The sequence below is a fragment of the Podarcis muralis genome, chromosome 5 (genome assembly GCF_964188315.1).
Source record: "Podarcis muralis chromosome 5, rPodMur119.hap1.1, whole genome shotgun sequence".
Lineage (NCBI taxonomy): Eukaryota > Metazoa > Chordata > Lepidosauria > Squamata > Lacertidae > Podarcis > Podarcis muralis.
The window spans coordinates 4643664-4671119 of NC_135659.1; the positions used below are offsets into that span (position 1 = coordinate 4643664).

Sequence of the window (27456 nt, forward strand, 5' to 3'; positions counted from 1 at the left end):
TGTATGAGTGAGGCTCAATTCTTAGTAGATATACACAAGATGGACCCATTTTACTCTACTTCAATTCAGCACTGACAAAGGATGCCAGTCTGAGAGCTAATCAGATGGTACGGAAGTTTCTGAATGCTTTTTATCTTTTTTCCTCGAGTATTTTTTTACAGTTGTAACTCCTTATTGTTGTAAACTGCTTTGAACAGGCTTTGCCTGGAGAAGTGGAATATAAATATTTAAAAGAAAATAGTCAACCTGATATACTGACAAGATAAAAAAATCCAATAAAAAAATTAATGCAGGCATCGCTCCCACTTCTGTGTGACTGCACAGTGCTGGGAAAGAAAAAAATAAATTCAAACCAGGAAATGGCGGGAGAGAGTTAGAGTCCTCATGGCTTGTGAAGAGACCCTCTCTGGAGCCCAAAAAGGATGTGAACGAGGGCAGAGGAAGCCCCAAAGAGACTGGAGGTGCTGCAGGGCTTTGTTTAGACTGCTTAGCCTCCCCGCCTAACAGCTGATGTGCAAGGAAGCGCAGCAGCAGCCACTTTTCTGAGTGTCCTCCAGTCTTCAGCCAGCCCCAGAGCTTAAACTCTAGTTGAACAAAGAGATGTGTGTAGAGAAAGGGCGAGAGAGAGCTGGAGAGCAGGAACCGCCCTGGGACCTGTGGGTATAGGGCAGTATACAAAATTATTTAATTATTTAATTATTTAATAATTTTAATATTAATTAAAAACTGGGCATTTAGAGGGCTCTCCCCACTTATGCAATTTTCGCTTAGATGCGCAGAGGCCCAGAACATTAAGTGGGGGGGGGGGGATGACTGTACACACAATGCAATCTAAACTTAATTTGCTACTTAAAAGAACATAAAATGCATCAAATGCTCTTGTCCTTCAATCTTTATTGGTTACCCATTTAACCACAGTTTTAATTTAATGTGCTGTTTCTTGCCTTTGAAATTGTTAGGACCTGAACAACTTAAGAACCACTATGACAACATTATCTAGCTTCGGTTTCCCCCATCTAACTGAGGTGTGAGCATTACATACAAGAGGCAGAGTTTTCCCAGTCTGTTCTCCAGCGACACGGGTGGCACTGTGGTCTAAACCACTGAGCCTCTTGGGCTTGCTGATCGGAAGGCCGGCAGTTCAAATCTGCTCAACGAGGTGAGCTCCCATTGCTCTGTTCCAGCTTCTGCCAGTTTGAAAGCATACCAGTGCAAGTAGATAAATAGGTACCACTGTGGCAGGAAGGCAAACGGCATTTCCATGCATCTGGCACTTGGCACAGTATTCCCTGCACCAGAAGCAGTTTGGTAATGCTGGCCATGTGACCCTGAAAGCTGTCTGTAGCTTTCAGATCCCAAGATGAAAGTTTCAAGTAGCTCTTAGAAATATGAAATACATTTTTCAGATTTTAAAAAAATCATTAATTTTTAATCATTTTTAAATTTTAAATTTTGAAACTTAACTTTAACATTTAAAATAAGTCCATCATGTGACATATCATATTAAAGCCTATGAAGTTGTGAAGAGATTGCTATTTTTAGTTTTGAAATGTCTGAATTCTGGGCTCAGCTTTTAAGGATTTTGGCAAGGCAAAAATAGTCATTTTTAAAAAAAGTTCAAATGAAAACAGGGTGAAATAAAAATTCAAAAATTTAGATTTAAACTTAGTTTTGATCCTTCAACAAATGTACAAAATTTTAAGAAAACTGGATAATATGAGGTATACACGCAGCTGTTGAGGATGGGCTGTTCCCCCCCCCCTGCAGTTTTGTAGGTTTATAATTCCCATTTTACATTTTCTATCCCACCTATTTTTCTGAGGAGACTGTAATGAATATAGAATAAAAGCAAACTGTCTCTAAAAAAAATACAGGAGACATTAAAAATGGTATACAAACTGTTTTAAAAATTGCAGCAGCACAAAACTGAGCCAGCAAAATTATACGATTAACCACTCTACAGGTGCCTGGTGCAGCAAGGTACTCCATAGCATACAAGTCACAATGGAAAATGTCCTATCTCCAGTTGACACCAATGTACCTACTGAGGTTTAAAGATCTAAGAATGTGGGGAGGAACATAGACAAAGAGAAAGTTCCTAAACTACCTCAATATATTAAGGGCTTTCAGGACAAGATCAGTAAAAATCACAGAGAACCAATGTGATAGAATCAAAGCTCCCATCAACATTCTGCTCTAACAGAAGTTTCCAAATGCTTTTTAATGGCAGACTCAACATACAGCTTGTTATAGTGATCTAATCTAGAAGTCAATACAGAATAAATGACTGCAGAAAGGTCCACCTTTTATCAGGAAGGGTTGTAGTAGGTGTACCAGCTGAAGCAGGAAAAAGGCATCCTTTGCCACACATACATCAAACAGGAACACTGCTTCAGGGAGCATCCCCAAGCTACCCACCTGCTCTTTCAGGAGAGTGCAGCCTCATTCAGATGTAAACCCAACAGCCCCATCTACCAACAGTACAGTGGTGCCCCGCAAGACGAATGCCTCGCAAGACGGAAAACCCGCTAGACGAAAGGGTTTTCCGTTTTTGAGTTGCTTCGCAAGACGAATTTCCCTATGGGCTTGCTTCGCAAGACGAAACGTCTTGCTAGTCTTGCGATTTTTCCCCCGCCCCCCCTTTTTCTAAGCCGCTAATAGCCTTTTAGCAGCTAAGCCGCTAAGCCTTTAATAGCCGCTAATAGCGCTAATCCACTAATAGGGTTGCTTCGCAAGACGAAAAAACCGCTAGACGAAGAGAATCGCGAAACGGATTCTTTTCATCTTGCGAGGCACCACTGTACTTCTGTTGTATCAGGCCAATGCCCACCTAGTCCAGCATTCTGTTCTCACAGTGGCCAACAAGATACCTGTGGGAACCCCAAAACCTGTGGGAACCCCAAAACCAGGACCTGAGCACAAAAGTGGTACTCAGAAGCCCTGTTGGCTTCTGCCAGCCATGACAAAAGATGGGGGTGAAAGGTTTCTTTCTTTTCTGCTGTAGTAGCTCCAGACAGAGGCTCCTTAGGGATCTGTGGGGCTTTGGATCCAGTGAATTCAAAGCCGCTGGTTCCCTGCCCCAAAACAATCCATTTCACTGGCTACTGTGAAATATGGCAGTCTTATCACATCACCCACCAGTGGCATTCTTCTCCATCAGCAAAGAGACAATTACACATCATTCTAACTCCCAACACCAGTCACCAGCATCCAGGAGACTAGGACCTAGCCTAATGAGATTTTAATTTCTCCAGTTTGAAAAAAGGGAGGAGTTGAAAACTGAAGATGATCACCATTGTGATAAGCAAAGGACATTTATACCATGAGTTTAGAAACCACCATGTAGAGGAGACGTGACCATTATCATACAAAACAACAAAATATCATTTTTAGATTGTAAGCGTGTTTAGTAAATGAACATTACTACTTCATAATGAAGACATGGCAACAAATTTGGATAATTTAACATCGTAAAATATAGCAAGAATGGGCAACTAGATTTGTGGGTTATGTTTTAATTCTTTTTGGAAACCAAAGGTGCACCAACCAAAGCCAGGCACATATGCAAGATGATGGCTTGGGAAAGGAGTAAATTACCTATTGGTATAATCTAACTAGAGGGACGGGGGTGGCGCTGTGGGTAAAACCTCAGCGCCTAGGACTTGCTGATCGCCTGGTCGGCGGTTCGAATCCCTGCGGCGGGGTGAGCTCCCGTCGTTCGGTCCCAGCTCCTGCCCACCTAGCAGTTCGAAAGCACCCTTAAGTGCAAGTAGATAAATATGTACCGCTTTATAGCGGGAAGGTAAACGGCGTTCCGTGTGCTGCTCTGGTGCCAGTTCGCCAGAGCAGCTTTGTCACGCTGGCCACGTGACCCGGAAGTGTCTGCGGACAGTGCTGGCTCCCGGCCTCTAGAGTGAGATGAGCGCACAACCCTAGAGTCTGTCAAGACTGGCCCGTATGGGCAGGGGTACCTTTACCTTTATAATCTAACTATATATCTAGTTATCACACATCAGGGTCTCTTAACAGCTAAATTCAGGGGAACTGTCTTTGTTCCAACAAACGGAAGTCAGAAAACTGTTCCAATCTACCAAATTTCCAATCTACCTCTTCCCACCCCTGCTAATACTGCAATTTATGCACACTCAATTGACAGCAGGTCCTACTGAATTCAGTGGGACTTGATTCTGAGTAAACATGTATAAGAGCATGTTGCAAGCATCACAGTAATTTGTCCATGAGCCAGGACAAAATTATTGCCAAATATGACAGTAGTGAATGTTATTTCTGGCATGATCAATGAACAGAAATGAGTAGAGCTGCAGCAATCATACTGTTTTGCATGTAATCACAATTTATATAAATATTACCTTTACCTAAGCTCTGCCATACAGCAGAATGAAAGAACCTACTTAAGGCAACACCAGCACTAACAAAAGACCCAGAGATTATTCTGTATGGTGACCAACACTTCTAGTACAGTATCTCCTACAAGAAAGGATTTCATCACATCCAATCCTTTGGGCTTCCTTTGGGTACAAGACACACACAGCCTTAAGAGTTGACATTAAAAAAAGGTAAAGGACCCCTGACAGTTAAGTCCAATCATGAACGACTCTGGGGTTGCGGCGCTCATCTTGCTTTACTGGCCGAGGGAGCCGACGTTTGTCCACAGATAGTTTTTCCAGGTCATGTGGCCAGCATGACTAAGCCGCTTCTGGCAAAACCAGAGCAGCGCACAGAAACGCTGTTTACCTTCCCGCCAGAACGCTACCTATTTATCTACTTGCGCTTTGACGTGCTTTCGAACCACTATGTTGGCAGGAGCTGGTACCGAACAACGGGAGCTCACCCGAACCGCCGACCTTCCGATCGGCAAGCCCAAGGCTCAGTGGTTTAGACCACAGTGCCACCCACATCCCTACAAGGGACATTATCTGCTAGTAAAAAGAACAAAAAAAAAAACCGTGGACCAGAAATGCAGCAGGCACTAGAAGAGGAATGGAGCACTTATCTGCCTCTTCTATTAGCCCAATTGATTTATATGCTATATGTGCAAAAGTGGGCTTTGTGTGTTGTGCCTTTAGCATAGAAATGTGGTGGGCTGGTAGCAAAGCCAATGATCGCCTTGTCCTTTTGCCACCAGCACCCCCTTTCTATACTTTCTATACCTGCAGGGAGGAGCTTTGCTTTCTGCAGATCCTGCAGGAAAATGCAGAAGTCCGGCAGAGGAGGACTGATCACAGCATCCTCCTCTGCCAGCTTGTTTGGTTTCTGGGCTGGTCAGGCGTGGAAGGGATTTCACTCCCTACAGCCAGCACAGAACCTGTGGAAGTAAAGAGCAACTTATCTGTCCTTATTCCACCAGGACATAATGTTTTCATACTTGCTAAATATGATGGGGGTTCAATACCAAGTAATGATGGAAGCTGAGCTAGCAGAGAAAAGGCAGATTGACCTGTCCCTCAGGCCCTGTCATTCTGTTTACTCACTTGAATGCAATTTTACATATCATTTTAGAATATAATCCTGGGTACAGGGACTATATTGATCCTGATCTTTGTAAGCCATTCTAGAAGGCTTTTCAGCTAAAGAATGGAGTAAAAATTCCTTAAATAATGAATTCTATGTGATCTTCATCACATGTGGCGACCAGGTAAGTAAATACAAATTCCTGTTAATTTTCATGAACACAATTCACAGTGTTCTCTCATAACCAAAACACTATCTGATAGAAGTCAAAATAAATAACTAAATCACAATTTATTCTACCAAAATAATACAGTGTGACAGTTGTGTTTATGAAGAGATGGGTGAGGAATAAAGTAAACAGCCTTCCTTTTGCGCAATGAAATTTTACATGGCTTCTTGGTGAACTGTTTGCAGATGTCACTTCCTGCTCAATATCAACTCTCTCCCTGAACACAAAGGTTTGCTTGCTTGCTTCAGGTAGCCAAACCAGATCCTTCATTTCCTGGGAAGCAGACTTTTGTCCAATCCTCTGAAACCATGACACTGAAAGTTACATACATGATAAATATACAGAAGGTAGGGGTACTTGTACTCCTCGAGAATTTTTAGAATTACACTTTGTTCTGTGTTTTTAACGCTTCTTTCCTCCCTGGAGTACAGTGACCACTGCCAGGGATAATGTTCAAAAGATCATGGGGAGGTCAATGTCAGAACCCAATAAGCTTCAGAGACTGAACACAGAAGCTACATTTGGGGAACAGAAGCACAGAATAAAAGCATGTGTGATCTTTTAACAGGTGGGACAGCGCTCTCCCCTAGAAGTATGGACGTGTGCAATGTGATGCGATCTATGTGCGTTTACTTTAGAGTGCGACCCCCACACGCTTACTCGGGAGTAAGTCCCACTGAACTTAATGGGAGCGCTTCTGAGTAGACATGCCTAAGGCTGAGCTGTCAGAGGTAATTCCCACGGAGGGTCAATGAGGATCACACCTGGCAAGGGCTTCCAGCCGCCCCCGCGCACCATTCCCTAGCCAAGAATACTATACCGTGTACACACACCCCCCAGACCCCTGGAATGAGTTGAGACCGCGTGTAACCACCGGCCCCCAGGATATTTCCCGGCCTCTTCCGAAGCCGCGGGGGCGGGGATGGCAGAAAGCGAGCCCGGCAGAAGCCTGAGGCCTACCGAGGCTTCGGCGAAGTGGAGGGGAAATGGTGGAAGAGGCCGCTGGGGCGCCTGGCACCGAGACACCGGCCGCAATGCCTGGCCCGCCGGCCGGCCAGCCAGCCAGGTTGAGGCGCCGCCCGCCCGACGGAAAAGAGAGGAGCAGGCCGCAGCCTCCGCCCTATTGTTCCCCGCCACCCGCCCACCGGGGAGACTCCGCTTACCTCACGGCGGTGGCGGCGGCGGCGGCGGCGGCAGCTCCTCTCAGCTGCGGGCCACGGACGGGGCCGTCGCGCCCTCCTCCTCCTTGTCCACCAGCAGCAGGAGCCGGCCGGCCGCGGCCTTCCCTTCCGCCCTCCGGCCCTCTGCTGCTGCCACGGCCGCCTCTGCAGCAGGGGCCATCTTGGGCGCCTCTCCGCCTCTCGCCTCAGCAGCAAAGCCCTGCCTCGCCTCCAGGGCCGCCGCTAATGCCTCGCTCGCCCGGCAGCCGCCCGCCCCTTCCTGCTCGGCAGCAGAAGAGGGGCGGAGCGGGCCCGCCAGGCGCCGCGGCCTCGCCCTCCATTTATAGGTTGAGCGGGGTGGAGATATAGGCGGGGGGGTGTGGATATATATGCACATACACACATATATATAATCTGTGAGGGAGGAAGCAGAGGAAACCTTGGTTTACCAGCTGTGGTAGAAGTATTGTTCCGAAATCCAAAGAGCCACAACAGTACGAAGAGTGGAAGAGCTGCTATGAAATGCTCTTTATTTTAGAAAATCCCCTTCTACGTAGAGATTAACTTTCAGCGCTTTACTTTCAGGCTGCAGTACAGCGCATACTTTCCTGCCACTGGGCTTTGTGAAACCCGGTCAACATGCATGAGCTTGGACTGCAATTCACGTCAGAGTGTGTAGCTACGCTTTTTTATTGTACTCGTGTCTACTGCTGGTAAGTCACCCCGAGTGCAGGATCCAGTAGCAAGGCAGCTTAAAAATAACAGTAGTTGCTGTAGGAAAAGACTCATGGCTCCCATGGCAAAGATTGATTACATGTGCTGATTCAGGTGCAGAGCCATACTGAACTTACTATCATGAACAACGAAGAGTCTTGTAGCACTTTAATAACTAGGATGAACATTGCCAGCTAGCCCATGTGTCGCTCTATACCAGGCATAGCCAAAAGGATAAAGCAACTGCTCTTTATTTCAGATCTCATGGCTCCTAGCATCCCCAGTCTTGAACCATGGCGCAAGGATCCATGCATTTCTTCTGTCTGAAAGATGGCTTCCCAGCCTGAAATGATAAAATGTCAACTAACAGCAACTCTAATTCGTTGCATTTCCTTCTTGAGTACCTCGTGTAAAAGAGACATACATGCTTTGTTTGACAGCTAGCTGCAGTTTCCAAAAGGGGAATAATAGAAACTTGAAAATCACTTCCCTGCTCTGTTTGCTTGCTTTGGAAGTACAGTATACATGAAGCATTAAAAGACAAGTCCCAGAAGGTAAAAGCATCTTAAAGCTATGAGACATCAACAGGCCTAGGAGAATAAAAAGGGCAGCACTCTGGAGTCAGCATTCCACAGCTGGGTAGCCACCACTGGAAATGCCCTTCTACCTACCTGGCAGGGCCATTTGAGATGAGCTTTTGAAGGAGATCCCAGCAATTAGACAGGTACATGTGGAGAGAGGTAGTCCATGAAGCACCCTGGTCACAACTGCAAAGGGCCTTTTCCATTTGAAGGTGTTTGATATTCCCTCATTGGCTGTGAGCCAGGGGAGCTGCTTGATCACCAAGAGTGGTGTGATTCATACAATCCAGTCTCAGCAGTCTGTTGGCTACTTTCTGAACCAACACAAATTTCCAGAACATTTTAAAAAGCAACAGTGCACATAATACTTTGCAATTGTCCACAGAGGAGGTTACCAAGGCATGAATTGCTGAAGCAAGGCTACTTTAACCAGGCAGTGCCATAGCTGGCAAAACTTCCTAAGTTGGGGAAAGGTACTCTGGGTTACAGAGGCGATATCTGCCCATTACAAAAATGGATGAATGAGCACACTCACCCTCACGTGATGAACTTGGTTCTTTAAGGGGAAATTACAGCCCTTTAGAACGGGATTAATACCTTTTACCTGGGTAGGCAAACTTCCCACTAGCAGTGCCTCTGTTCTGTCTGGGTTGAGGGCATGATCAGCCATTGCTGCGGGACCAAATTAATGCCTGAGAAAGCCAAGAGGACATACATGGGGACAGAGGGAGGAAAGAGAAAACTAAGAAGGCTATGAAGAAGGGCAGAAGAGGAAAGCAAAGCAAGAAAGGGAACTCTGAAAAAAATACATTGAGGAGTGTAGAGGCAGGGGTTGGAAGGTAGCTTTATTGTGCCAATGCTACAATGCTTTTTCCTAATTGCTTTGCAACTATCACCTAGTAAAGGATAGTGCTATGAGTTTTGGGTGTGTGCATCTTAAACTGGGTGCTAGACCCCTCTCATCCCTGGATCTAGCAAGTGTTAAAATAATAGCCAGGCTAGCCTTGGGGTGAGGTGTAAGGAGAACAAAGGAAGGGGCTCTGTGATAAATGGCAAGTGGGTGGGGCCCCTGGAATCTTGCACCATTTGGAGATTGGGGTGGCATGCAACAGTATCAATAATTAACACTCCTTCCCTTTTGTGGCAATGGTGACACCCAGGCTAAGGGTGGCAACCAAGGAAACAAAATATCAAAGGTTAAACACAAAAGCCTAGGTAAGAAACGGCATTGAAGGTGCAACATGTAATTGCCTGAGGAATCACCCTCCCTGGGGGCAAGTACCGTACTTACCTCTGAACCTGCATACATAGAGTCTAGTTAGATTATGGGCCATAAAGGAAAAGTTGGGCTCATGAGAGAGGGTAACTCAGTGACTCGCTGGTAAGCCAATAATGGATATAACTTTAGAATGTTTCTATTGGACAAGATTGCAGGGTGTCCCAATCCACTTGTAAAAGCAATGGGCAATACAGTGGAACCTCGGTTGTCAAACGTAATCCATTCCAGAAGACTGTTCGACTTCTGAAACGTTTGACAACCAAGGTGCAATGGGCAGTCGGCAAATTCCATTGAGAAAATGGAGAAATGCACCTTGGAAGCTGTTAAACTTCGGAGGCGCATTCGAAAACAGAAGAATTCACTTCCGGGTTTTTGGCATTCAGGTTCTGAATCGTTCGGCCTCCGAGACGCTCAAAAACCAAGGTTCCACTGTACTGTGAAGAAAACTTAATATTTGTCACTGTCACCATCACTGCCTCAGAGTGGGCACAACATTGAGTTTTTACTTGTGTTGATGAGTGATATTTCCAAACATAAAGCTATCCCCCAGCCACAGACCCACTAACAGTTTATTCACCTCATCACATACACACATGCCCAAAAAACTCCCAAGCATACAGCAGAACAAGCAATTACACACCTCTGCACAATATGTCCTGTAGTCGTAGGTGAGTCAATGGTGAGTCATGGCCATAGGTGAGTCAATGGCCTCTATTCGGAATTAAGGAAGTCCACACACCCAGACCCAGAACACATCCTGGATATGCCTACAATGGAATTTACAATCAGTATGGGGGAATGGTAGTTCTGGGTGCTTAAAAAAAAAATCACTGGGATTTGGATACAAGTTCTACTCACAAACACAAATGTGGAAGACTGGTTTAAAGCCCACTCCCCGCTTTGTTTCCTAAGATGTGGCTATCAAAAGTCTAGCACAGGCATAGGCAAACTCGGCCCTCCAGGTGTTTTGGGACTACAACTCCCATCATCCCTGACCACTGGTCCTGTTGGCTAGGGATGATGGGAGTTGTAGTCCCAAAACATTTGGAGGCCCGAATTTGCCTATGCCTGGTCTAGCAGTTGTGCTGCCACAATGTGGGGAGGGAATAGGCTGGTAAAGTCCCTGAAAATACAATAGTCAGTTAATTATATTTCAAGTCGTATCAATCCACTGATTGCAACCCTCTCTAACCAGCAATCTCCTTAGCATAGCTGGGGTAGTGGTCAATTATGACAATAGAGGAGGGGGAGTTTGTACATTGTATAGCGGCACCATTGAGGAAACCCATCCTTAGGAACCACACATCAGAACAAATCACCACCTCTGTTGCGAGGTCTTGACTGTGCTTTAATCACCATTGCCTTGGCCAACAGTGTTGTCTGGCTTGTTCCTTGTATTCACCTGCAATGCTTCTGGCTGCAACCTAGAAAGTAGAATCCCAAAGAGGATCCACATTGCATGTAACTGTACATTTTTTTCCTCTGTGTCCTCTGTGTGCTGCAATAATTGTCACAATTGTTTCCGCACTGCCAGATGGGGATAAGCATGTGTGTAATGTTCAGCACACCAAAATAATTGCTAGAGAAGCCAAATCTATATGGTCACATTCTATTAATTCTGACCTGGATTTGCTAAGGTGCTGATTTAACATTAATAAATCGTCAGGCACATTTCAATATCATATTTTTTACTCTCATTTTACAGCCCAAATTTAGCCCTCAAATTTCAACAGCAAATTCCATATCTGAAATAGTAGTGTGCTATGTAATCTTCCACAACAAATTAAAACATACAATTTAATAATGTTACATCTTTGGATTTAATTTTTTTCCTGCAAGATGCCTGTCATTCCCCACACTACAATCTTAAAAACCCATCCCTACAACTTTAAGTTGTAACAAGGGCATGATTTCTACATTGGGTTGCCTCCAGTGCTGCTCAAATGGAAGTTTCACCTGCCCTGTGGAACTTCCACCTCCTGAGCAGATTTTGTAAGTGTGCATGGAGTTGTAGGCAGTGCTTTGTTCTAGGAAAAAAGGTGCCAGTCTCCAACCCAGATGTTGATGCCACCATCTTGAAACTGAAATCACATGACAAGATGCTCCACCCACCCACTCAGGCCGCTTCAGTCACCATTGTGCACACCTTGCTGCTCTCCTGCCCTGCTCAGGCTGCTTCAGCTGCCATCCTGCACACCTCGCTGATCAGGGGACTTCCTTTGCTGGGTGAGCAGAATTCTTAGACAAAGCAAGGCAAAAAAACGGTGCTGGAACTGCGCTCCAGCACGTTCTGGCAGAAAAAAGCTCCGGTCGTAGGGAAGAGGAGGAGAGAAGTTCCATTGCATGAGTGACAGACTGCCACATTAGTGGAATTGCAGCAATGGATACAACCATTGTGCTTAAAAAGAAGAAAAACACAGCATGTGCAGAATTCAGAAGTAAAACCCTTGTTCGTCTTTAAAAGCCTTATAACTCATTCCCTTATTTTAATTTAAGCTTTAAAGTAATGAGTAAGTCTACCCCCTTGGCTAAGATTTATTTTATATTTTATGTGAAGTTTTAGACCGGGTTAACGGTCTGTAAAAGGAATACAGTGGTACCTCTGGTTACGTACTTAATTCGTTCCGGAGGTCCGTTCTTAACCTGAAACTGTTCTTAACCCGAAGCACCACTTTAGCTAAAGGGGCCTCCTGCTGCTGCACGGCCGCTGCACGATTTCTGTTCTCATCCTAAAACAAAGTTCTTAACCTGAAGCACTATTTCTGGGTTAGCAGAGTCTGTAACCTGAAGTGTCTGTAACCCGAGGTACCACTGTAGAGACAGGAGTGTCCTGGGAGGGCTGAGTCTGAGCCGGGAGAGGGAGATCCTGGGGGGATGACAGCCTCCCTGGGTGTCCGTCTAGCCAGGAGGGGAGAGTTCTTCTAGGTCCAGAAGACTCCCAGCCCAGTCCCAGGAGGTGAGGGGATCCTCATTTAGAAGACCTCCGGGGTGGGATGGCTAAGAGAGTGGGCAACTGAGGAGAAGCTGTGTTGAAAGTATTCAACGGTAATATCTCAGTGACAGAAACTGAGTTGAGCATTTTACTCTCTGTTCTAGAAACCTGAACATCTACCACCTGAAGCGTAACAACTGATTTTTAGTAACTGAAGTTCAAGAAGAGCTGTGCCTATAGTGTTGTGCTTAAGCCTGAGTTAGTTAAAGTGAGCAAGTTAACTTCTATCTGAAAGAATGCATTTCCTCACCCACTTTGTTTCATAAACCATTTTTGTTTAATAAAACTTTTCTTGTTAGTTTATTTTCTGCTTGAGACTCCAATCATTAAGTTTTCCCTCACACAAGTCCCCCACGAGATGATCTGTGGTAAATTGTGGGTGCACTATATTTAATGCGGGGCAGTTAGCGGGAGTGGATCTGCCGCCTTATTAATGGGTGGTATTAAGTGGTAGGTCTGTTACAACATCTAATAAATGTAATAAGTAATAGTAATAATATCATAGAGCAGATTTTGGTCTTTATCAGCCCCATGCCAGGATGTTTAGTTAAGCTTTTTATTATTCTTTGTCATATTGCCCTGAAAAGTCCACCACTTCATAGCAAATTGTGGATGCTCAGCTGACAATCTGATGCCCTCTACTGTTGTAATTACAGAGCTATCCATCTGTAACTTCTGAAAGTTCACGTTTCAGAGCACTGCAGAAATTCCTGTTGTCGTCCTATTCTAAAATTCTGTAATATGCATTCTGGTCCTGTGCATATGTATATCTAAGTAAGTTCACCCAGAATTTCAATCTTATTTATTTATGAAGGAAGGAAGGAAGGATGATATTGTCACATATTTGCAGTATTTATAGTTAGTAATAGGGGACGCGGGTGGCGCTGTGGGTAAAACCTCAGCGCCTAGGACTTGCCGATCGCATGGTCGGCGGTTCGAATCCCCGCGGCGGAGTGCACTCCCGTTGCTCGGTCCCAGCGCCTGCCAACCTAGCAGTTCGAAAGCACCCCCAGGTGCAAGTAGATAAATAGGGACCGCTTACCAGCGGGAAGGTAAACGGGGTTCCGTGTGCTGCGCTGGCTCGCCAGATGCAGCTTGTCACGCTGGCCACGTGACCCAGAAGTGTCTGCGGACAGCGCTGGCTCCCGGCCTACAGAGTGAGATGAGCGCACAACCCTAGAGTCTGGCAAGACTGGCCCGTATGGGCAGGGGTACCTTTACCTTTACCTTTTATAGTTAGTAATGGATAAGAGTCAGGGACTGGTGGGATGCAGAGAAATGGTGGGAGGAACCTGCTGGGGAACCAGCAAGGAAATAAGGCACAGAGCTTGGGGACTGGAGAGATGTCCAGAATCTGAAGCTGAAGCAGGAGAGTGGGATGCGGGAGGCCAAGAGGCAGAGAGGAGTCCAGCTGGTGAAGTCACAGTTGTCTCCCTCTCCTGCTGCGACAAGCTTCCCTCCCCACTAGTTTCCCAGAACCAGAAAAGGTATGAAGAGGGCAGAGGAGAAATTAGCATCACAGGCACAATGTCAGATTGCTTGGGGGGGGGACCCTGGAGAGGAGGGGACTTAGGCAGCTGTGAGAAGGTAGGGACCTTCAGTCGCCACAACTGCTTCATAGGGGCAAGACTTACCAAAGAAGAGTTGCTGTGCTCATTAGTTCTGACACTCCTGTGTAGATCCTGTTCTTTCTAGTAAAGCGCTAAGTCCACTTACTTCGTGTGTGATCTACTGCGTCAATAAGCTTGAACTCTTCTTGGATAATTTCAGAATCAACTTGGTATTAGCAAGCTTTATTGGTGAGTGTTCAGAAAAGCACATCTGTTTTCTCATAACTCTTTCCAACATGTTGGTGTATATGTGCTGATGGTGTTGTGTGCATATGACCTGAACTCACTGTACATAAACAGCCATGGCAGAGAAGCACAGCTTTCCACCTTAAACCTTTGTGCATCACTGTTTCTTATAAACCTTCTGGTGAAACCCTAAAGCTGCCCATCATTAGCATTAGAGCATTAAATGTTACTGCCATTTGAAACATCTTGTGTTTGTGTGCCAGACCAGACCTGTAGGTTCAGCTCCATGCCTCACACCTGACCCATATCCATGCGCCCTGCAATCAGGGTTAGGTGTGGTGATAGCAATTTGGAAGTGACCTAGATTGTTGTCGGTAAAGCAGAGCTGTATTGAGCTCTCTTGTTTAATGAGGAATTGTTCATTCTGCTACCGTTCTCCATCTCCAGCAGAAGCCAGAGCAAGCATGTTTAGGACTGGCTACTAGAAGAAATGTTCTGTTGTTAATGTTTTAAAATCAATGAGAAAATAAAAATTTAATAGTAACAAAAAAGTCACAAAAGACTACAGATATGGATACAAAGGGGCAGTAAAGTGACCCACACAGTTGCTTCCACATGGTTCAGTTTTATTTCTCATGCATTTCAAAAAGAACAAGGATGCAGACTACCTGCGTCCCATTGAAATCTATGGAAATACACTTTTATTTAAACAGTGTGACTGCCAAATTTAACCTTTTCTAGTATAGTCAGCGCTATAGTTGTCTCCAACTCAGTGTACTATGGAGGATGGAGGGAGTTCTGTTTTTCATTGTTATAGCTGAAAAATTAAAATAAACAGCTTGTTTAAAAGGAAGAAAATCCTCAAATCTCCTCAGGAATCTCCTCAGGCAGGAATTTCCTCAAAGCTCCATGACTTTAACAAGTTTCTTGACTCCAGCTTTTCATAGCCTAGCTCAGAGTAAGTCAGTAATCTTGTGTAATAATTCAGAAGTAAACCCCACTTAACTCAGTTAGAATTCTTTCAAACATGATGCTACACATCTCCCTCCTTTCCCCATAATTTACTAGAATCCTCTTTATCATTGTTTGCAGTTACAGTGATTTGGGGGTAGAATATAAGTACTTCAACTGCATAAATAACACTAGGAGTGAACTCCTAATGATCAAAAGCTGTTTGACAATGGCGTAGGCTGCCTTGGGACTTGGTGAGGTATTTTGAGCTGAGGCCAGGAAGCCGTGTGTCGGGGATGCTGTAACTGCATACAGCATTGAGCAAGGGGTTAGACCAGATGACCTCCAAGATCCCTCCCCCCTGTATGATTCTACCTACTTGAACTGTGTGAACTCCAACAGGTAGAGTATGTCTCAATGCCAGAATTATGTGGGCAGGCTCAACTGCATGGCTTTTCCCCACCTGACTTTTTGCCTGTTATGAGGACACACACCATGTGAATCTGGTGCTTATACAGTAGTACCTCTGGTTATGAACTTAATTCGTTTGGGAGGTCCATTCTTAACCTGAAACTGTTCTTAACCCGAGGTACCACTTTGGCTAATGGAGCCTCCCGCTGCCACTGCCGCGTGATTTCTGTTCTCATCCTGGGGCAAAGTTCTTAACCTGAGGTACTACTTCCTGGTTAGCGGAGTCTGTAACCTGAAGTGTTTGTAACCCGAGGTACCACTGTACTTATAACTGCAGCAGCAGCATAGGATTGCACCACAGAGAAATAGCTCTCACACCACCTAAAGAGCCAATATATATTTCACACAAGCTGACTAATAATATTCACACCCCAACAGAGGAAGGAAATCAGTGAGTTACGTTTCTCTTAATATCCCTTGAGACAGGAGCTTGAACACAGCACACAGTGCATAGCTAAACTGTCAAGTCCGTGCCCACAAGATGTAGTGATGGCCATCAATCTGGATGGCTTTAAAAGAGGATTGGACAAATCCATGAAGAAAAAATCTGTAACTGAGTACTAGCCATGAGAGCTATTTTCTATCCGGCTGTCAGAGGCAGCATGACCCTGGATACCAACTGCTGAAAATCACTCAAGTCCTGTTTGTGAGCTTCCCATGGGCATTTGGTTGGCCACAGTGAGAACAGGATGCTGGACTAGACAGGCCTTTGGTCTGATCCAGCAGGACTCCTCTTATGCTCCAAATTTTGTCTCTGTAAGACTGGTGGGTGAAAATTTCACACATATAAACTATTTATAAAGCAACATCACCACTTTTATGTAATGCCACTACGGTTTGAGTGTGTGGGGGATCAAACACTAGGTACTTACAAATAGTAAAATTTTAGTTTGACAGTGGAACAGGCTCCAACGAGAGGTGGTGGACTCTCCTTCCTTGCAGGTTTTCAAGCATAGGTGTCGTGTATGATCTTGTTGAAATTATTGCATTGCAGGGGGTTCAACTAGATGATCCCTTCCAACTCTGCCATTCTGTGATTCTATTCTTTCCTCTGTATGGGAAGCAAAATTGAAATGTTTATTTTGAGCAATATATTTTGTCTGAATATCCACAGAATGGTTTTAAAAATAACAAAACTGTAACCATATAAATATATTGTAAAGAATGCACATTTTAGGTAGGTTTGTCTTATGACAAAGTTTAAAGCTTGCAAATAGTCCAAGAGTTCATGCAGAGCTGCTACATTAAAAAAAAATGCAATTTAAAATCATACAAGTAACTGTAGGAGCACTTCCGAGGTGGCCTCTAGTAAATAAGTCTGAAATTGTTTTTACCGGTAGTTTGTAGCAATTGCCTTCCTGTGCCTAATATTTAGCCCAATTATTTTACACAGGTCTAACCTCAAATCAGGTTTCATCAAATTGGGATTAGTGTGCACCCCACCTCTAATTTACATAAGAATGCTTACTTTGCATTGATGGGACAAATACAAATTTAAAATCAATTTTAATTTTGGGATTATGTTGATTACTTGTCCAAAATAATTACAGTTGGGGAAATGGTAAGTCTGTGGTATTTTTAGGTTATGGGATACTAAAATTAAATTGTCAGGATCACAATTTAAGGACCAATTTAAAAAACCAAAACAAAACTACCCATAAATTTCATTTCAGATCCATCAGGTTATATTATAAACACAGTACAGTACTCTGATACTTAAAGGGCAGGCAACCCAACCCCTTTTCAGCTTCTGTAATACTGCAGGGTGCAAAGTAAATTTATATATACAGTAAAATAAAATGCAATATTGCTGGATCTGGGGGGTTCTAAGTGAAGGGCTGAAAGCCGTGCAACCATGTAGACAGCTTTGCTTATTAGACAGAGCAGCCACATTCCTAGGCTGGGTATTTTTCTGGAGTGGGGGAGGCACATGGTGCCAACCAGTTCCCACCCTCCACTCCCTAGGGCCAGGCCAGGCCAGAAGAAGGGAAGGACAGTAACCTTTATTCACACTATCCCATGCAAAGAGTGTGTTAACTTAACCTAGCCCATGATGTACGTTGAACAGAATATTATTTTTTTAGCCCGTTTGAGGCTTTTAATTTTGTTAGTTCTTTTAGATTTGTTCCTGACCTTTAGGATTTTCCTTCTGGTTGGACAGTCAATGGAAAATCAGTTAACTAGTTGCTATATAAAGGACTAACTAAGTGATTGGAAACTAATTGTGGAAAACAGTTGGATTTCCCCCCTGGTTGCTGGGGCTGGATTTTCTGTCCATGAAATCCACGAAAAATAGCCTGGGGGGCCGGCCAGCCAGGTAACTGTAAGTGGGCACTGCATTGTTTCTGTTCTTCTAGGGCTGTGTCATCCTTTGCCATAAAGTACTAAAAAAAGAGGGGAAATAGTCACTATGAGAGTAAAGGATATATATGTTTTTTCATATTACTTTAAATTATCCCTTCAAATCACCCTTTGGCAATAAACATCCAATCCTGCTATACTCAACATAATAACAGCAAAATAAGCAAACCCTTACTTCCTACTGCAGGCAAACAAACTTGTTTCCTTATCACTGGCTTGGAAGAAAGCACAACTGAAAATGGTGAGCAAATGAAAGTCCAAAGGGTGGTGTCCAACTCTAGTCCATAATACAAAGTTGTAATATTTAACCCTTTAAGGGTCACATGCACAGGCTGTTTTTTTCATGATAACTTTGCTCATTTAATTCAGTTTTTCCCAATCCATGGCTAATGTGGTCAGGGGAAAAATATATATAATTGCATGCCACCCAATTACAGGTGTACGGAACTGCATTGTATCAAAGTGTGCATGTGTTTTTCAACTGTGTGGTGATATTTTGCTGGGAGCAATTCCAGCACACTCCCTGTGTGAGGCACTTCTTAGTAGGCTGCTGGTGGGGCTGGCATGACGCACACATGAAAATTAGCCGCATACATGTCAAGACATACCAAAGTGTGTGCCCACAGTGGACCTCAGGTTTATGGAACTCAGAGAGGGTGGCTACTGATGAGGCAGGCATCTCACACACCCCCACCCCCATCAATTTTTTTGCCCACTGTTTTGTGCAAATCTGGTCTGTGGGAATACTTGTATCGCAAAAATAAAAAATTGGCCACAGGCACAACTAAACAAATACCTGTGTGCATGCTCACAATGGATCTCAAGTTTCTGATTTTTTTGGGGGGGGTGGAAAGGTAGTAACTGAGGGGAGGGGACAACACACAACAAACAACGTGAATACATCCCATCAAGCAGTGCCTGCTAGTGTGAACAGAAAACATTGATACAGAGTTCATCTAAAAGTGCTCATGTATGGATGAATGTGCACAAAAACACAGAAAAATCAGATATGTGCACCCACTAGCTCATGAACATGCTGGTGTGTTCTTTGTTGTTGCTGTCATGCATCTCTCTCTTGGGGTAAAGTCAAACCACTCTGAAGTGATCTGCCCGGGGTGCAAGTCTGGGCAATGTGTATGGGGGTCCTGGACTGCCCAAACAAGACCCCCGCTCTTGGTCTCGCTGATGTGGTCCATAGGAAAGCAGAGCAATACTTGGGCACCAGCTTAACTGCAGGAGTTGCCAAAAGGAGGCATATAAGGCACCATCCAACCATCTTAAGGACTCCACTCTGGATTTGTGTAGGGTTTACAGCTTAGCCCTTTCCTCTCCCAAAGATGTCCTGCAAGGCAGTGGAGATTTCGGTTTAGTGTTCTCACTCTCTTAAATGGGCTACTTTCCCGGGTTGGCAAGCCCTATGTACCCCTCACTTCCCTCTGCAGCATATGCAGAAATCACATTCTTGACTGTTGGACCACTTGGTCTTGTCTGCTCAATCCACTGGAGCCAGTCTTTGCATACTGTCCCTAACTCACCAAGGGTTCAAGACTTATCAGCCCCCCTCGCCTAGTTTAGCCAGCCAGTCAAAGCCATTCCCAGGGTGTGGCTGCTGTCGTATGTTGACAGCTTCTAGGAGCCACAGGTGAGAGCTGAGTGCAGGGTGGGGACCAAAGGTGGACAAACTACCCCAGAAGCATGACCCCCAGCAGAGGTACTAGCCTCTCGCCTAACACCCCATTCAAAGCCTTCATCTTCTATCTGCTCCTAGCAGCCATGGCAAATCAGCTTACTCTGATAAATAGCAGTTTCTGAGATTGCCTGTCACTCATAAGTGATTCTGATTTGGGCGATGGCATCCTGTTGTCTTAAGCTGCATGGTGGGAGTAGAAAGAAACCATGTCCTCTCAACAGCTTGTTTTACAGGAACAAATTCTGTTTAATCTGGATGAAGCAATATAAGAAAAACCTGTTTAAAGTGAGCAGTGAGTAGTGAGACAAACTATTTCCCCCATCCCCATGTGCTTAAAATATTGGTCTCTTTGGGTCAGAGATTGTGATGAAGGTTGTCAGTCTGTTAAGAACCTGCTTAAATTCACAGAATTTTCATGTAATTTAAGAGGCAGCTTTTACAGAATCAATGTTTTATAGTCAAAGAGCCCATCCCAATATATTTCCTTCTTGAGGAACTGAAGTCTTGGCTATTTAAACATTTTACAAAAAAGTTGTGCCATCTCCAACTGCCAGTCTAAGGAATGACTGGTGGGTCTTTTAAAGGGCACCAGTAAAGTGGTACTGGGCACAGTGTGGTGAAAAGTAATGTTAATCCATAATTGCTATACAATTAAAATATGTATATGTAATAATTACAAATGATATAATTTAATTGTAATTTCTTACGCTAATATTTTGAATCCGGTGTAGTGGAGACTGGAGCTTAAGTAAAAAAATAACATTTAATTTATTCTATTTAGTGGGGGAAAATCCTAAACCCCTATTTCTGTTCCAATAATTCATAGCTTATGACTACCAATTCATTTTTTTATTGATTTGCCATAACACAGCAAAAGAAACAAAATTACTGTCATGTCAGATTATACTCACAGTTCCGAGAATAAATGCAGCCAAACAAGGGAAGTATTTACAAGCATACCAGGAGAGAGAGAAATCCTAAACTCGAAAGATTTGCTGGCTGAGCAGCATTTGCAGAGGAAGCGTAACCCTGCTAAGGGGGCTGGGTGCTTCTACACCAGCAGAAGCCCCCTGGAATGCCAGCAGAAGGTCCTACTGGCAGGAATGCTTCACCAGGCAAGTTATGTGCTATCTTTGTTGCTTATTGTTTGCTTTTTTGTTGTTAAATATTAATATGATTGTTTTAACAATCTGCCTTGAGTGCTGTATACGGCTGGATATAATTATTGTTAAATATATATGTGTGAAATAGGCTATAGGTTATTAGGAAATGTTTAGTGAGAGCATTGCATTTGCTGAAAGGCAGAGGGGTTGTGTCATGCACTAAGTTTTTCCTACACAAAATAAATCTCCATGGAAAGTGATTTGCAATAGGATTTAGAAAGAAGCTAGTACACTTGGCTGTTGCTTCATCCAAGATGATTTCCTTAGGCTGTTCTCCACACTGGTGCAGCAAAATCAAACCATGTTAATTAATCAGGCTGTTCAGCTTTCTTTGAAGACCATGCAGGGCTGTTTTGCTGGATGTTGTAGCTATTGGGAAGTCTTTGCCTTTTGCCTTGTCTCATCTTCATATCCCAAGGTACACAGTGATTTGCATGTCCCCCAACCACCAGGAAAATGTCATGCTTGAAAAGCAGCCTTGGGATTGTGGCAGGGCAGGGCCACCCACGACTTGCAGACTGGATCTGCTGCCCCCTTGGCATTCCCCGTAAATGCTGCCTCTTGGTGACAAGGAGGTGCCCTCCTTCACCTGGCAGATCTTCGCTCCCCTTTTATTCCCTGGCAGGTGGAGTTGTGGTGCCATTTTGTGGTTCTCAGGCACCAAAATGTATTGGGCGGGCCCAGGATTGTGGTCTGTCACCAGGAAAACATCCTCTGCTCTTTTCAATGTGCTTTTGGGGTGCAGGGTGTTATTGTTCTGTTACTTTATGCCACAAGGTGCCATAGGAAGGCACTGGACATAGTAAAAGATCCATCGCATCCTGGTCACTGTCTCTTCGAGCTCCTGCCGTCGGGACGGAGATACAGGACGATGAAGACAACAACGAGCCGTCTTAAGAACAGCTTCTTCTCCAGAGCGATCTCGGCCCTGAATGGGAAGCCTGGACTTTGAAAGTCATCTAATCTTCCTTGCTGTATTATACTGTATTGTTTTAATTAGTGTTTTTATAGTTGTTTTGCCTGTTGTCTTTGTCCATGGAGTTTTCTTGGCAAGGATACTGGAGTGGCTTGCCGGTTCCTCCTCCAGGTGGATCACGTTTGGTCGAAACTCTCCACTATGACCTGTTCATCTTGTGTGCCCTGCTTGGCGTAGTTCATAGCTTCTCTGAGTTCTTCAAGCCCCTTCGCCACGGCAAGGCAGTGATCCATGAAGGGTGATGTATGGAAGTGAGATTTTAGTGATGTATGGAAGTGAGAGCTGGACCATCAAGAAGGCTGATCGCCGAAGAATTGATGCTTTTGCATTATGGTGCTGGAGAAGACTCTTGAGAGTCCCATGGACTGCAAGAAGATCAAACGCATCGATTCTTAAGGAAATCAGCCCTGAGTGCTCACTGGAAGGACAGATCGTGAAGCTGAGGCTCCAGTACTTTGGCCACCTCATGAGAAGAGAAGACTCCCTGGAAAAGACCCTGATGCTGGGAAAGATGGAGGGCACAAGGAGAAGGGGATGAAGAGGACGAGATGGTTGGATAGTGTTCTCAAAGTTACCAGCATGAGTCTGACCAAACTGCGGGAAGTAGTGGAGGACAGAGGTGCCTGGCGTGCTCTGGTCCATGGGGTCACGAAGAGTCGGACACGACTAAACGACTAAACAACAACAACAATAGTTGTTTTGATTTTGTGTGGAGTGCCCTACCTGGGTGGATGGAGCAGCCAAGTACCGTAATTTCGTTGTCCCCGAAAGGGGGCAATGACAATAAAGATATTATTATTATTATTATTAATTTTCTGTTTTTATGCTGTGAACCGCCCTGAGATCTATGGATGAAGGGTGGTTATACAAATGAAATAAATAATAATAGTAAAGCTGGTTTGGCTTAAATAAAAAGCGGGCGGCACAAACACCTGCACTTCACACATTACGTTATCCAACCGGGGCTTTTTCTTTTAAAAAATATTAAAAATTCCTGGGGAGGGGGGGGGGACTGGCCAGTCCGAGGCGGCCTCTCCAGGTGAGACCCAGAGGCCACATTTTGGTGGCTCAGCTTAACTGGCCGCGCTGAGGGGACGCTGGGCTTCGGCCCGCGAAAGGCTCCGAGGGCCGGAGCCCCTCATTCGCAGCGCGGGCGGGGCCTGGGGAGGGAGAGCCCATCGAAGGAGAACAGGGGGGCGGACGAGTCGGCCTTGCCTGTCCCAGCGGCCTCACCCCCCCCGTTCGGGGCCCGTCGGTCGCGCCCTTTTCGCGGGCGGGGCGGGGCCGGTGCCTGGGCGCGCGCCTGCGCACTTGTCCCGCCTGGCCGCCGCTCCATCTCCGCCCCCCTCCCTCCTGGCAAAACAGAACCGCCAACGTCATCGGCGGCGCCGCCGTCCCTTCGGCGGAGAGGGAAGCGGCCCGAGGGGGGAGGCGGGGGCTCCGCTGCTGCTGCTGCCAACCGCCACCCTGAGGGAGCCGGAGGCCGCCGGTAAGACGCGGGCCGGGGCCGGGGCTGCTCCTCCTCCTGGGCCGGGGGCGCTGTCCCTCAGGGCCGCCGCGTGTCGCCCCAGGGAGGCGACGCCGAGAGTTGACTTGGGAGTTGTTTGGGCTCTTTCGGGACGGGTCCCCTTTGCTCCCCTCAGAGGCTCGCCCACCCCCGCCGGGAAACCGGCTCGGCGGAGGGCAGGGCTGCCTTTCTGGGACGGGAGGAGGGGCAGCAACAAGAACAAACTTCCCATTGGGGTTAATTTCGGGGCCCTCCTTCCCCCCCAAAAAGAATCCTCTCGGGGTTTTGCAGCCGCCGCCGGGTTCTTGCCGGTGCCAGGGATGCCACGGAAAAGAGCCCCGCCGACTGGGGGGACTCCCCGCTCTGCCTCCATCCCGACTCGGGCGTGTGGAGTGAAGGGCGGGCTAGAAAGGCAATAAATAGGCGCAGCGAGGAGACCTGGCCGCCTCGGGTGCCTCTTGGCAGCAGGGCTGCTTTGGACCGGAGCCGGCGATGCCGCCGCCCGTTGCGGTGCCTCTGCTTTGCAGCAGCCCCTGGACGCGCCCGCTTTCCGAAAGCGGCGAGACTTGGCGGCGAGGGGCGATGCTGTTGAGATAAAGTTGCTGGCTGCTCCGGATGAGCTCGGAGGGGCTGCTCTGCGCGGTGGGAGGAGGAGGAGGAGGTTGTCGATCAGCATTTTCCTTTCCTTTTAGAAAGCTGCGGGTGTTTGGTATAGAATGTTCTTGTTAGACAAGGATCGATAGCAGGTGAATTTTCACCCTGCAGAGGCGAAGAAGAATGGCTTGCGGTTTAATGGAAAGCTCTCCTAACAAACATCTGGATAGATCTCACCGAATTAGCGCTGTGGAAAACTTCAGGTCCAAAGATGAGTTGGGAGAGCAAAGGCGCAGGGCTTGTCAAGTTTTCTATTCGTTTCTCTCTGGCACCGAAACTGATGAAGACTGCAAAGTGTTTGTCACACTTCAGCTTTCGAAGGGGCTTTACTGGCCAATGTTTCATAAACTGGCTGCTTTCAGGGGAAGCTAGAAGTGCTTGTGAATTACAGTACAACTAAATTGGGTAGAGAATCAGAAGAAAATCGTTGTTAGAATTTAGTTTTTGTTTATTCGCATCCCAAAGGAATTTTGTGCAGGGAATTTAATTTATTGACAAGCTGTGGAATTCTTTTGTGAAGTGAAGCTAAATTCTGGTTTTTTTAAAAGATGCACTTCCAGCCCTCTTGACAAAGTTTCTTACTGTCACATATCTTATGAAAGGTATGCATATGAGAGCCTGAAAAAAGTATTTGATTTTGCAGGAACATTTTGTTTATTCTTAGTAGCTTCAGTAGGCTCCTGAAATTATTAAGCCTGGAATTCTATTAGGGAGAAGTTATGTTGAAATTGGAAGAGGCAAACATGATTAAAATATTGTACTGCAAGCCTGAGTATGTTATAATGAGGATGACCTATAGGTCCACTTTGCCCACTACCTATAGCTCTTATGGGAATACGTGGGAAATGCTTCAAGATAACACTTGGAAGTGTGACAAACAAGTCTTGTAACAAAGTTGACACATGTGGTGGCTCCTTGCTTCAACAACCTCTCACGGGCAATTAATTTTTATTGCTTTTCAAATAAATTAACACATTAACATCAAATTAATACAAATTTAAAAGTTGACTTCCCACCCTGCATCCATGATGTTTTTCTGCCCTCCCTTACTCGCTGCTCAACGTAACATGCATTTCCTAATTCCATTTCAGTACTTAACATATTTTAACATTTATTATTAATTTGTTCCCCTTCTTCATTTCCCATCGATTGTACATATTTTAATTCCTGCATAGACTCATATTTAACTATAACGTATTTCCAAAATGTCAAGTAGACTTACTGTTCATTGTGAGCCCACAAAATCAACAACCTCTCCTGGGGTGCACTGAGTCCTCATATTGTTGACTTTTCATTGGCAGCAGAAGACACACCTCTTTTCTCAGGCTTTTGGAAACGGTTGGCATTTTAAACCACTCAGATATGTTTTATGTAACTCTGCCCTGGGACCAGATGGTTACAGGTTGAGTATAAAGGGTTGCATATATAAGTAATATATTAACATACCTTGGCAGAAAAAGGGCAAGCAGACAATAAAGGGATGGTACAAAGACTTTGGGACGCAGGTGGCGCTGTGGGTTAAAGCCTCAGCACCTAGGACTTGCCGATCGAAAGGTCGGCGGTTCGAATCCCTGCGGCGGGGTGCGCTCCTGTCGTTCGGTCCCAGCGCCTGCCAACCTAGCAGTTCGAAAGCACCTTCGGGTGCAAGTAGATAAATAGGGACCGCTTACTAGCGGGAAGGTAAACGGTGTTCCGTGTGCTGCGCTGGCTCGCCAGAGTAGCTTCGTCACGCTGGCCACGTGACCCGGAAGTGTCTGCGGACAGCGCTGGCTCCCGGCCTATAGAGTGAGATGAGCGCACAACCCTAGAGTCTGTCAAGACTGGCCTGTACGGGCAGGGGTACCTTTACCTTTACCTTTACAAAGACTTTATGGAAAAACATTAAAACCATTAACCATGAAAAGAAGCTCTTTAAATATATTATTAAAAGGAGAAAGTAGAGAAAAGGTTTTTTCCCCCTCATAATGCTAGAACTCGTGGACATCCAATGAATCTGAATGTTGGAAGATTCAGCACAGATAAGAGAAAGTACTTCTTCATGCAGCTCATTGTTAAACTATGGAACTTACTCCCACAGGAGGCAGTGATGGCCGCCAACTTAGATGCTATTAAAAAACTATTTGATAAATTCATGGAGGATAAGGGCTATCAATGGCTACTGAGCACAATGGCTATGTTCTGCCTTCATGGCAGGAGGCAGTAATGCTTCTGAATACCAGTTCTTGGAAGCCATAGGAAGAGACTCTTGTACTCAGGATGCTGGGCTAGATAGACAATTAGCTTGATCTGGCAGGCTCTTCTTATGTTCCTTCAAACTATAGTGAGAAAAGATTGCTAGATCAGCGGTAGAACACATGCTTGGAATGCAGAAGGTCCAAGTTTCAGGACCTGGCATTTCCAGCCAAAATGATCTTTGGTGGCAGGGCTGGCAAAGACCCATCCTTAAGACTTTGAAGAGCCACTGTTAGCCAGAATACATGATAGTGGACTGGATGAACTACTGGACCAGTGAGTTGTAACATAGATTCATATAATTTTCTGCCAAAAACCCAACGCTTCATCTGGTATGTGTTGTGATTTGGGGGCTTCCTGCATGTGTTACCTATTTATTTTTTATTTTGATTTGTTATGGCCAGTGGCTACTACAATAAAGTTATTTGGATTGGGCATGAATAAATAAGCTGAATCTAACTTGGCATACAAAATTAATTGCATGTGCAAATTATATAAAAATTAAAATCTGAAGCAAGCTTTGTAATTCATAATACTCAGGTTAACTGAAGTAAAATTGGTTTTATATGGGTGTTTTAACTTGGAACTGTTTAAATTGTATTGTTTATGGATAAATTTCGATGTATTGTTTTCGATATGGGCCAATGGCCGCAATAAATCATACTGTAGTAATACTCAGGAATTGGTTTTATGGAATCATAGAGCTGGAAGGGACCCCAAGGATCATCTAATAATAATAATAATAATAATAATGATAATGATAATAATAATAATAATTTATTTATACCCCGCCCTCCCCAGCCAAGACCGGGCTCAGGGCGGCTAGTCCAACCCCCTGCAATGTAGGAATATGCAGCTGTCCTGTAGGGGGATCAAATGGTTTATTAGTGAAGAATGTGATAATGTAACTAATATAAGGTAAATAATGACCCCTGGACAGTTAAGTCCAGCCAAAGGCAACTGTGGGGTTGCGGCGCTCATCTCGCTTTCAGGCCAAGGGAGCTGGCGTTTGTCCACAGACAGCTTTCCTGGTCATGTGGCCAGCAGGACTAAACCGCTTCTGGCACAGTGGAACACTGTTGGAAACCAGAGCGCACAGAAATGCTGTTTAGCTTCCTGCTGCAACAGTACCTGTTTATCTACTTGCACTGGTGTGCTTTTGAATTGCTAGGGCAGCAGTTCTAATATAGTGTGACATCAGTATGCACTGTGATAGTGCCATGTTATT

The 27456-nt window shown here is 45.1% G+C and overlaps 2 protein-coding genes and 2 long non-coding RNA genes across 12 annotated transcripts in view; 2 read left to right on the forward strand and 2 right to left on the reverse strand.

The window, feature by feature from the left end:
* RC3H1 (ring finger and CCCH-type domains 1) overlaps positions 1-7130 on the reverse strand; it is a 69149-nt gene extending 62019 nt beyond the window's left edge. For all 6 annotated transcript variants that reach the window (XM_077928200.1, XM_077928199.1, XM_028732324.2 and 3 more), the window contains exon 1: positions 6865-7130. The gene's annotated coding sequence lies outside the window, so the exon portion shown is untranslated. The remainder of the gene's footprint in view (positions 1-6864) is intronic.
* On the forward strand, positions 6496-7954 carry LOC144327741 (uncharacterized). Of its 2 annotated transcripts, XR_013392821.1 has the most exons (3): positions 6496-6767; positions 7447-7574; positions 7835-7954. It is a non-coding gene; the product is annotated as an uncharacterized LOC144327741 (long non-coding RNA). The 2 variants fall into 2 exon arrangements; XR_013392820.1 differs by lacking the exon at positions 6496-6767 and having other exon boundaries at positions 7223-7574.
* A 6878-nt stretch (positions 7955-14832) lies between these two features.
* Positions 14833-22067, reverse strand: LOC114598545 (uncharacterized). The gene is made up of 3 exons (XR_013392822.1): positions 19797-22067; positions 16518-16696; positions 14833-15040 (listed from the first exon to the last, which is right to left on the reverse strand). It is a non-coding gene; the product is annotated as an uncharacterized LOC114598545 (long non-coding RNA).
* Positions 22068-23174: 1107 nt separating this feature from the next.
* RABGAP1L (RAB GTPase activating protein 1 like) overlaps positions 23175-27456 on the forward strand; it is a 148507-nt gene continuing 144225 nt past the window's right edge. For 2 of the 3 annotated variants that reach the window (XM_077928208.1, XM_028732327.2), the window contains exon 1: positions 23175-23324. The gene's annotated coding sequence lies outside the window, so the exon portion shown is untranslated. The remainder of the gene's footprint in view (positions 23325-27456) is intronic. The other variant, XM_077928207.1, reaches the window with a different exon arrangement.